Below are 9,956 nucleotides of genomic sequence, written 5' to 3'. Positions count from 1 at the left end.
AGGGATCTTAGGGCTGAAAACAAGGACATCCTGGAATCCAAACCAAGTGTGGGCACTAGTCAGCAATGCTGCTCCGGTGGTGGCTCCTCAACTGGGCACAGGATGCATGGCCAACCCCTGGCACCGTCCCTATAAAAGGGAAACTATTCCAGAATTAAAAGATACTCAGATTTAATAACAGAGAAGGTGCTGTCCTAACAAGACTGACTAAATAAATCCTTTAAGCCACGTCAAGCAGGCTTGACAAGCAGGGAAACCCAGGGCGGGCAGAGTGCAAGTCTCCCACGCGCATATGCGGGGCTCTGGGTTCAACCCTCAGCAGCTCAGAGCACCAGAGACAAAAGCAGGAGGAACTCCACGGGTAGTGGAGTGTTTTGCTGTTTCTCCCTCTTATAGAAACACAAACTGAAACAGTGGGGCAGGGAGGGAACGCGGTGGCAGAGTACATGAATAAGGCCCTAGGCTCAATTCTGGCGGAAGAAAGAAGTGGAGGGGGGGTGACGGAAGGAAGGAAATTGGTACCGCACACCAGTTTCAGCCCTGGTGAGCAGCTTAGACGACTGAGCGCACGTCTAAGCGCCCCAGCCACCTGCTCCGTGCACATCTGGCCCCTCAGTTGGCACCCATCTCAGTCACAGAAACGCCTCGCCAAGCAGGCCACTTAAATGCTGAGCCAAAGCAAAACTGTGGCGCCGATTACATTAACCAGGATTCCATCTGACCTTCCAGGCTAACAGAACTTTGATCTTTTTCTGTAAAATGGACGTCTAGTACTTTATTGGAAGACTCCCTCAGGGCCTCAGACGGAGAGGACGATCACCACACACGTGTGAACAAAGTGCATTCACACAGCTCACTAGTGGCGACATACTCCTAGTGTGTTCACAATAATAAATACTAGTGGCGACATACTCCTAGCGTGTTCACAATAATAAATACTAGTGGCGACATACTCCTAGCGTGTTCACAATAATAAATACTAGTGGCGACATACTCCTAGCGTGTTCACAATAATAAATACTAGTGGCGACATACTCCTAGCGTGTTCACAATAATAAATACTAGTGGCGACATACTCCTAGCGTGTTCACAATAATAAATACTAGTGGCGACATACTCCTAGCGTGTTCACAATAATAAATACTAGTGGCGACATACTCCTAGCGTGTTCACAAAATTAAATACTAGTGGCGACATACTCCTAGCGTGTTCACAATAATAAATACTAGTGGCGACATACTCCTAGCGTGTTCACAATAATAAATACTAGTGGCGACATACTCCTAGCGTGTTCACAATAATAAATACTAGTGGCGACATACTCCTAGCGTGTTCACAAAATTAAATACTAGTGGCGACATACTCCTAGCGTGTTCACAATAATAAATACTAGTGGCGACATACTCCTAGCGTGTTCACAAAATTAAATACTAGTGGCGACATACTCCTAGCGTGTTCACAATAATAAATACTAGTGGCGACATACTCCTAGCGTGTTCACAAAATTAAATACTAGTGGCGACATACTCCTAGCGTGTTCACAAAATTAAATACTAGTGGCGACATACTCCTAGCGTGTTCACAATAATAAATACTAGTGGCGACATACTCCTAGCGTGTTCACAATAATAAATACTAGTGGCGACATACTCCTAGCGTGTTCACAATAATAAATACTAGTGGCGACATACTCCTAGCGTGTTCACAATAATAAATACTAGTGGCGACATACTCCTAGCGTGTTCACAATAATAAATACTAGTGGCGACATACTCCTAGCGTGTTCACAATAATAAATACTAGTGGCGACATACTCCTAGCGTGTTCACAATAATAAATACTAGTGGCGACATACTCCTAGCGTGTTCACAATAATAAATACTAGTGGCGACATACTCCTAGCGTGTTCACAATAATAAATACTAGTGGCGACATACTCCTAGCGTGTTCACAAAATTAAATACTAGTGGCGACATACTCCTAGCGTGTTCACAATAATAAATACTAGTGGCGACATACTCCTAGCGTGTTCACAATAATAAATACTAGTGGCGACATACTCCTAGCGTGTTCACAATAATAAATACTAGTGGCGACATACTCCTAGCGTGTTCACAAAATTAAATACTAGTGGCGACATACTCCTAGCGTGTTCACAATAATAAATACTAGTGGCGACATACTCCTAGCGTGTTCACAATAATAAATACTAGTGGCGACATACTCCTAGCGTGTTCACAATAATAAATACTAGTGGCGACATACTCCTAGCGTGTTCACAATAATAAATACTAGTGGCGACATACTCCTAGCGTGTTCACAATAATAAATACTAGTGGCGACATACTCCTAGCGTGTTCACAATAATAAATACTAGTGGCGACATACTCCTAGCGTGTTCACAATAATAAATACTAGTGGCGACATACTCCTAGCGTGTTCACAATAATAAATACTAGTGGCGACATACTCCTAGCGTGTTCACAATAATAAATACTAGTGGCAACATACTCTTAGTGTGTTCACAATAGCTTGGGCCCACGCAGTCACTGTTCAAAAGATAACTAAAGAAATACTTCACCAACATTTGTAACTGTCTTGAGTACATTGAAAACAAACAAAAAAGCCTCTTACACACTGATAAGGGCAGCCCAAGGCAAACTGTGCTGGAGAGGTAGAGGCAAGTCACTAAGGAAAAGAATTTATTTAATGCTCACACACGAAAGATCAAGGAAAACAAAAACAGAGCAAACTGAAACACCAATCAAACAGGAAAAATCACAGAGTCTGACAACACTAAGTGCTAGTGAGGACATGGAGAAGCGATGCTGTCCACATCCTCAACTTTCTCACAGGGAAAATGCTTTCTTCCCTAAGACCCCAGTAAACTGACAACTGGACACTGAGAATGGAGATACTCTGGGCTGTTAAGGGAGATACGACAGTGCACATGAGGCTTGGCTGATAATCAACAAAACCGATGAGAACTAACTAAGTGCTTATCCACAGAGCAAATGATAAACTCCATGGGACGTTACAGGTGCAGGAACTACACTGCCAGTAACGCCTACGAGGGGAAAAGGAAAACAAAGTCAAAGGTCTCAAAGTATGGACACCACGACACAATCGCATTAACCACCAGCATATTTTTCTAAGTGTCTGGCAGTATTTTACGTGCCTCCTACAAGTAAATTCGCTTGCTTTATGACAGCAGCTGAATGAGGCTGATATTTCTATTGTCCCTATTTGATCAACGAGGCACTGAGTCATAGAAAGACTTAAAAACACGCCTAAAGTCAAGCAGGAGGGTCAACATTCAAACCAATCAAGTTCAGTCCAGGTTCAGAGACGACAGTCTTCAAAAACGTCCAAAGCAATGTCATATGTGTGTGTACATTCCTGAAGCTAAACACACACTGTTCGTTACACACACACTTGATATACGACAGTATACGTACTACGTATGATATAACAGATACAGCTTTAAAATATACTCCCTACACGTTCTCTGCAGTCTATTTAAAGACACGGGGGGGAAACAAAAATGAAAATGAGAAAAACCGGAGACTTTAACTTGATCAGCAATATTCAAGCAAAGCACAACATTCGACATTAAATGCTCTGTGAGGATTCTGTGTGATAACTGTCATGTACCTAGTCCTCTGGCATTAAATATATCTATAGCAAAAATTTAAAAAAAAAAACACTAACATTTTATGTGGTGAGTAGATGGGTGTTTACTGCTTTGATGTCTTTTTCTGTAAACTTTACAAAAATGTCTTATCTATAAAAGAAGGTTGCAACAAAAATACATTTTTGATCTCCATATTTCAGCTTTTACTTGGCAAAGAAATAGCATACGTGTGTGTGTGTGTGTGTGTGTGTGTGTGTACACTTTAGCACAGAGATGGAAGATGTGAGTGTCCCAAAATACGGAGATACTCAGAGCAGACCAGAAGCACAGCCTCTGACTGAGACTTTTGATGGTTTTAGTCCTCTCAGTGAGAACACTGTACCAAGGAATCCTTCCTTGATATCTTCCTGCCTCCTTTTTTTCTGGACAGTTTGTCTGTTTTCTACTTTTATTTCCTTTTAAAAGGTAGAATTTTAGTGACAGAGCATAGGGCATACATGCATTCAGTCCTAGTTCAAGCCCTGGTGCTGCGTATGCCAGGGCTGAGCTGTCCTCTGGTCTCGGTCTCTCTTCTCAGAAATCACAACAAATAAAAGGAAGACAGAAGAAGGGTAACTGGACATTGCCGTTCGCTTCAGTGCAGTCCTAGGTGCCCATGCATGCAGCCTTCCCAGGAATAAGATTCCCCAACAGAACAGTCAAGCAGATAACCACACATTCATCTGCACACTGGGTTCTAGAATTTAGAACGTACTTTACCACTGAGAAAATTAAACAAGAATATGAAAGTCAGGAAAAAAAAAGATACCGCCTGAGACATGGGTTAAAAAGAAAGGAAAAAAAACCCCAAAACATTCTCGTCAGAAACATGTTCCATTTGGCTTCTGTATCCTCAGTGACTCTCCTTCTTCTTTCTTCTAGCGTTTGCCCTTCTTCCGTAGCCAGTCAACAGCGTCAGGTTGAGCCTGATGTAAAGTTTCGAGACCTCCCTTGAATATGGAGAGGTGGCAGTCGTTGACTATGTGGGTCATAGTCTGTCTGGAGTCGCAGGGGCTCTCCTAAGTAGCCACATGGGCTCTCCTAAGTAGCCACACCTCCAAAATGAGGGGAAAACTGAGCAGCCTGTTCACAGGTAGGTGGCGCTGCCGACACGGAGCAGCTTGGGTGCACACAGAGCAATGAGCTTGGGGAGTGGCCCGCGCCGCAAGAGCTGCGACTGCGTGACACTGGCCAGGTGCTGCTGGTGAGCAGAACAGGCCTCCACATATACCACCGCTGTGTCCGCCACCGTGAACTGCCCTAGCGCCACACTGAGTGAGGCGAGTGAGGACGCACAAGAGGCTCTTCTCTCCTGGAGCAGCCGTTGTATGTGAGAGTTTTGGGGTCACCTGCTGTGAGTCTCTGAAAACACTTTAATGTTCCTGAAATACTGAAACCATTCCAGTGCCATGTTTGTAATTATGAGAGTAACATGACTCAGAAGTCAGAAACAGCCTAACATTAAAGAGAAAATCACTACAGCCATAGGCCCTTTGAAATATAAATAAAACAGGCCTACTAGCTACCTATAAAATGGGGGACCCCCCAACTCTTCATCTGCACTATTCCAGCCTTTAGGTCCATGATTGGTCAACACTTTGTTTGGCTTTGTATGTTAACTCACTTTTCAGCCACCAGGTTCCAGATGCTAGCATGATGCCAACCAGACTTCCCTGGACAGACAACCCCACCAGTGTGTCTTGGAGCTCTGCTTCCCCAGAGCCCTGCCCCACTAGGGAAAGAGAGAGACAGGCTGGGAGTATGGATCCACCTGTCAACGCCCATGTTCAGCGGGGAAGCAATGACAGAAGCCAGACCTTCCACCTTCTGCACCCCACAATGACCCTGGGTCCATGCTCCCAGAGGGATAAAGAATAGGAAAGCTGTCAGGGGAGGGGATGGGGTATGGAGTTCTGGTGGTGGGAACTGTGTGGAGTCGTACCCCTCTTATCCTATGGTTTAGTCAATGTTTCCTATGTATAAATAAAAATTTTTTTAAAAAGGTAAAAATCACCTATAATCCTTTCAGTGTTGTACAGCTACTGTCCGTCACTGAGCCGTACACACGTGAGATGCGGTACCTGTGTCCTCTTATCAGCACTTTGCTCTCAACACTGGACTGTACTTCCTCTGTTAGCGGACATTTTGGACCGTGAGTACTGTGCCTACCACATGGAGGACTGGCACTGATTTCACTGTACCTCATTTTGACTGCCACAATCTTTTTTTTTTCCACTGCCATTTTAGAAAAATGGTGAGATAATTCACTTGGCTATTGTGCTGCTTTGCCACATGTACAAACCCAAGTTTGAGTCCGGCTCCCACTACACTGAAGGAACTGGGATATCTATCAAAGAAATAAAAATTAAAAATAAACTCCAAGTGATCCTTCTGACATAGAACAACAAAGCACTGAGAGCCCAACTTCCCCAACCCACAAATTCTACACAGCAATAATCAATAACCGAGGGCATACAACAGTCAAGGAAGGAGGGTGTTTTAATCAACTTGCTTTCGGCCACTCTCCTTTCCCACATCTACTAGGAAAGAGGAAAGTCCCACAAAGTCTCTGACTTCAGAGAGGACGAGAATAACATGTCAAGTTCCCCACAAAGCCACTTCTGCTTTTGACTTAGAACCATGAAGTATCAAGTAAAACAGGAACGGCACAAGATTCACAAGAAACCAAGCATGCCTACCTGTGCTGGGCTTTGGTCAGACTTTATGGTTTGTAGACTGCTTAGCAAAACACTGCAGATAAGAAAAAAAGAAAAACAGAGAGTCGGGTGGTAGCACAGTGGGTTAAGTGCACATGGCACAAAGTGCAAGGACCGGCGTAAGGATCCCGGTTCGAGCCCCCCGGCTCCCCACCTGCAGGGGAGTCACTTCACAGGTGGTGAAGCAGGTCTGCAGGTGTCTGTCTTTCTCTCCCCCTCTCTGTCTTCCCCTCCTCTCTCCATTTCTCTCTGTCCTAACCAACAACAATGATGTCAATAACAGCAACAATTACTACAACAATAACAATGACAACAAAAAGGAATAAGTAAATAAATAAAATAAAAATAAAATAATGTAGCTACCATCACTCAGTGAGAAAAGCCTTTTTGTTCCTCTTACATGATTCCTATCATTTTTCACTGCATTAGTAACTTTAAGGTCCTCTGTCTTTTCTCACAGCCTCTCCAATTATCCCAATATTCTTCAGCTTGTCATAAAGAGACAAACCACTCAAGGAGCTTCAGAAGCAGAAACTATTTAAACCAGAGGTCATTCATGCGGACAAGTTCAGAACCAATCAGCATCAGCCTCAGCTTCCTGGCTGTCTTACACAAACAAAATTCATATCGCTTCACCAATTTTTAAAAATGCAAACTTGTGTGCATAAGTCACACACACACACACACACACACACACACACACACACACACACACACCTTGTACTAGTACTAGTTCCCAGTATTGGGCTGGTATCAAGATCAAGTGATTTCCCTAACATTATTCCCTTATCAAATCCCACGATGAAATTGGTGGACTGTTTAATCATTCAGAAAATTATAATTATGTAACATACAGGCTATACAATGATGGCGGTGTCTCTATATTTTACTCTGGGTGCCCACAGTGAAGTATGGTTCAAAGGGAAATTGTGAAAACAAAGGAAAAGTTGCCCCAAAAGGTTGAATTCTGGCCCAAACCAAAGTTCCCAGAAAAGGGGCTAAATACGGTCTTTTGTTTCATTACCAAGTTCAAGCAGGGTTCAAATGGCTGAGAAATTCTGTCTGTTAAAAAGTTTCCAAAAGCGAATCCTCGAACCAGCTACTTTAACTGAATCACTTGCCCAAGAGTCCTTGTTTATTACCCAACCGTGGGTCCCCGGCAAGCGACTTCTTACAATAATCTCAAATGCACAAGGAGCGAGATCAGTGCAAGCCTGGCTGCGGCTGGGCTGTTTACAGGTGTCTCCGCCTCCTGCTCCCCAAGGGAGGTGCCGAGAGCTGGACCAGGGCGAGCAGAAAACAGAGAAACAGTAACAGGCACACAGCTGCCCATCTTGTCAGAGTGCTGCTGTGACACTTGGGGCCACTGGCCCCCCCCCCCAATGTAACGTGTCATCCATGTCAAAGAATAACATATTTATTCACGGAGCCACAGGGTCTCTGGGCCGACTGACAGGCGATTGCTCCTGCAATCAACACATGCCTGTGGACTCATGCCCGCCCGGCTGTGCAAACAAGAATAGCTGGGGGGGGGGGGGGCAAAAAATAAAAAGAATAAAGAAAGAAAGAAAAGAAAAAAACCCTTCTTTTGAGGCGGGGGGAGTGGAGGGGGGCTCCGGGTTGCAACCCCACGTTTGAATTCCAGGCACCCCGGGCCTCAGAGGAGAAATCTCCCAGCCCATCTGTCATTGAAAAAGCCCCATCAGAGGAAACGCAGGAGCTGCTGCGACCCAGTTTTAGGTCACAAGGTTTTTATTTTTATTTCTTTTTGTGGTTTCCCCCCCCCTCTGACATCCCCCGCCGGCACCCCTACCGAAGGAGATAAACTTCAAAGGGAATGGTCGCCAGGAATTGTTTAACCCCTTCCCCCACCCCCCAAATATATATAGAAAAAGAGAAAAAAAACTGACAAATAAGACAAACAACTGGCCAACTCGGCCGCTGACCCGGCTGCCCCCCCCCCGCCCGAGAACAAGGTTCAGACCCCGAGCAGGTGGGATTCCGGGGTGCGGGGGGGCTCGGCTTACGTAACCAGCCTGTCCGGATCTCGGCTCGGGGACCCCGGCGGTCGTCGCCCGCGTCCCCGGAGCCCCCGCCCCAGGCGCGCCCGGGATCCCACAGCCCGGCCGGAGAGCGGGGTCGCCCCCGCCCCGAACCCCAGCCCGCGGCCCGGCTCCGGGCGGCCCCCGCGCCCGCTGTCACCGCGGCGCTGACAACTCCTCGGGTCCCCGCGTCCCTCCCGGCCGCCCCCGCACTCACCTCCCCGCCGCCTCCCGCGGGCGGCCAGCCGGGGACCGACCTGGACAGCGGCGCCCGGTTCCCCGCAAGGCGCGGCAGCGGCGGGACACGAGGGGCTGGAGGCCGCCGAGCCCGCTTAGCTCATCCCCAGCCCGGCGCTCCGCCCCAGCCTGCCGGCTCCGTCAGACGGGACTCCCCCGCCCCGCGCGCCCGCGGCAGCCTCCGCCTCCTGCTCCGGCTCCAGCCGCCGCGGCCGCCGCCGCCGTCACCGGCGCCATCTTGGCGGTGACGCAGGGGGCGGGGGCGGGTCTCGCGGCCTCGGGGACCAATCACCGAGCGGGACGAGCCCTCCGGAGGCGTGGCCAGCGGCAGGTCGCGGAGCCTGGCCGGAGAGGGGGCGTGGCGGAAGGCGTGGCCAGCGGCAGGTCCCGGAGCCTGGCCGGAGAGGGGGCGTGGCGGAGGGCGTGGCCAGAGGCAAGTGCCAGAGCCTGGCCCGGAGGGGGCGTGGCGGAGGGGCGTGGCCAGAGGCAAGTCCTGGAGCCTGGCCGGGAGAGGGGGCGTGGCAGATGGGCGTGGCCAGGGCGTGGCCAGCGGCAGGTCCCAGAGCTGGCCGGAGAGGGGGCGTGGCGGAGGGCGTGGCCAGAGGCAAGTGCCAGAGCCTGGCCCGGAGGGGGCGTGGCGGAGGGGCGTGGCCAGGGCGTGGCCAGGGCGTGGCCAGCGGCAGGTCCCAGCGCCTGGCCGGAGAGGGGGCGTGGCGGAGGGCGTGGCCAGAGGCAAGTCCTGGAGCCTGGCCCGGAGAAGGGGCATGGCAGAGGGGCGTGGCCAGAGGCAAGTCCTGGAGCCTGGCCGGGAGAGGGGGCGTGGCGAGGGCGTGGCCAGAGGCAAGTCCTGGAGCCTGGCCCGGAGAAGGGGCATGGCAGAGGGGCGTGGCCAGAGGCAAGTCCTGGAGCCTGGCCGGGAGAGGGGGCGTGGCGAGGGCGTGGCCAGAGGCAAGTCCTGGAGCCTGGCCCGGAGAGGGGGCATGGCAGAGGGGCGTGGCCAGAGGCAAGTCCTGGAGCCTGGCCCGGAGAGGGGGCGTGGCGAGGGCGTGGCCAGAGGCAAGTCCTGGAGCCTGGCCCGGAGAGGGGGCATGGCAGAGGGGCGTGGCCAGGGCGTGGCCAGCGGCAGGTCCCAGAGCTGGCCGGAGAGGGGGCGTGGCGGAGGGCGTGGCCAGAGGCAAGTCCTGGAGCCTGGCCCGGAGGGGGGCGTGGCATAGGGGCGTGGCCAGCGGCAGGTCCCAGAGCCTGGCCGGAGAGGGGGCGTGGCGAGGGCGTGGCCGGGCGGAGTCA

At 49.8% G+C, this 9,956-nt stretch overlaps 1 protein-coding gene across 2 annotated transcripts in view; it reads right to left on the bottom strand.

Annotated features, from left to right (window-relative positions):
- Positions 1 to 8,918, bottom strand: part of DENND4A (DENN domain containing 4A) — a 109,835-nt gene extending 100,917 nt beyond the window's left edge. Inside the window, exon 1 of one of the 2 annotated variants that reach the window (XM_060174291.1) lies at positions 8,650 to 8,918. The gene's annotated coding sequence lies outside the window, so the exon portion shown is untranslated. The remainder of the gene's footprint in view (positions 1 to 8,649) is intronic. The other variant, XM_060174292.1, reaches the window with a different exon arrangement.
- Positions 8,919 to 9,956: the final 1,038 nt, after the last annotated feature.

Source organism: Erinaceus europaeus, chromosome 16 (assembly GCF_950295315.1).
Source record: "Erinaceus europaeus chromosome 16, mEriEur2.1, whole genome shotgun sequence".
In the NCBI taxonomy this organism is placed as follows: domain Eukaryota; kingdom Metazoa; phylum Chordata; class Mammalia; order Eulipotyphla; family Erinaceidae; genus Erinaceus; species Erinaceus europaeus.
Note: the sequence above shows the minus strand (reverse complement) of the source record. Positions and strands in the feature narration are given on the sequence as shown.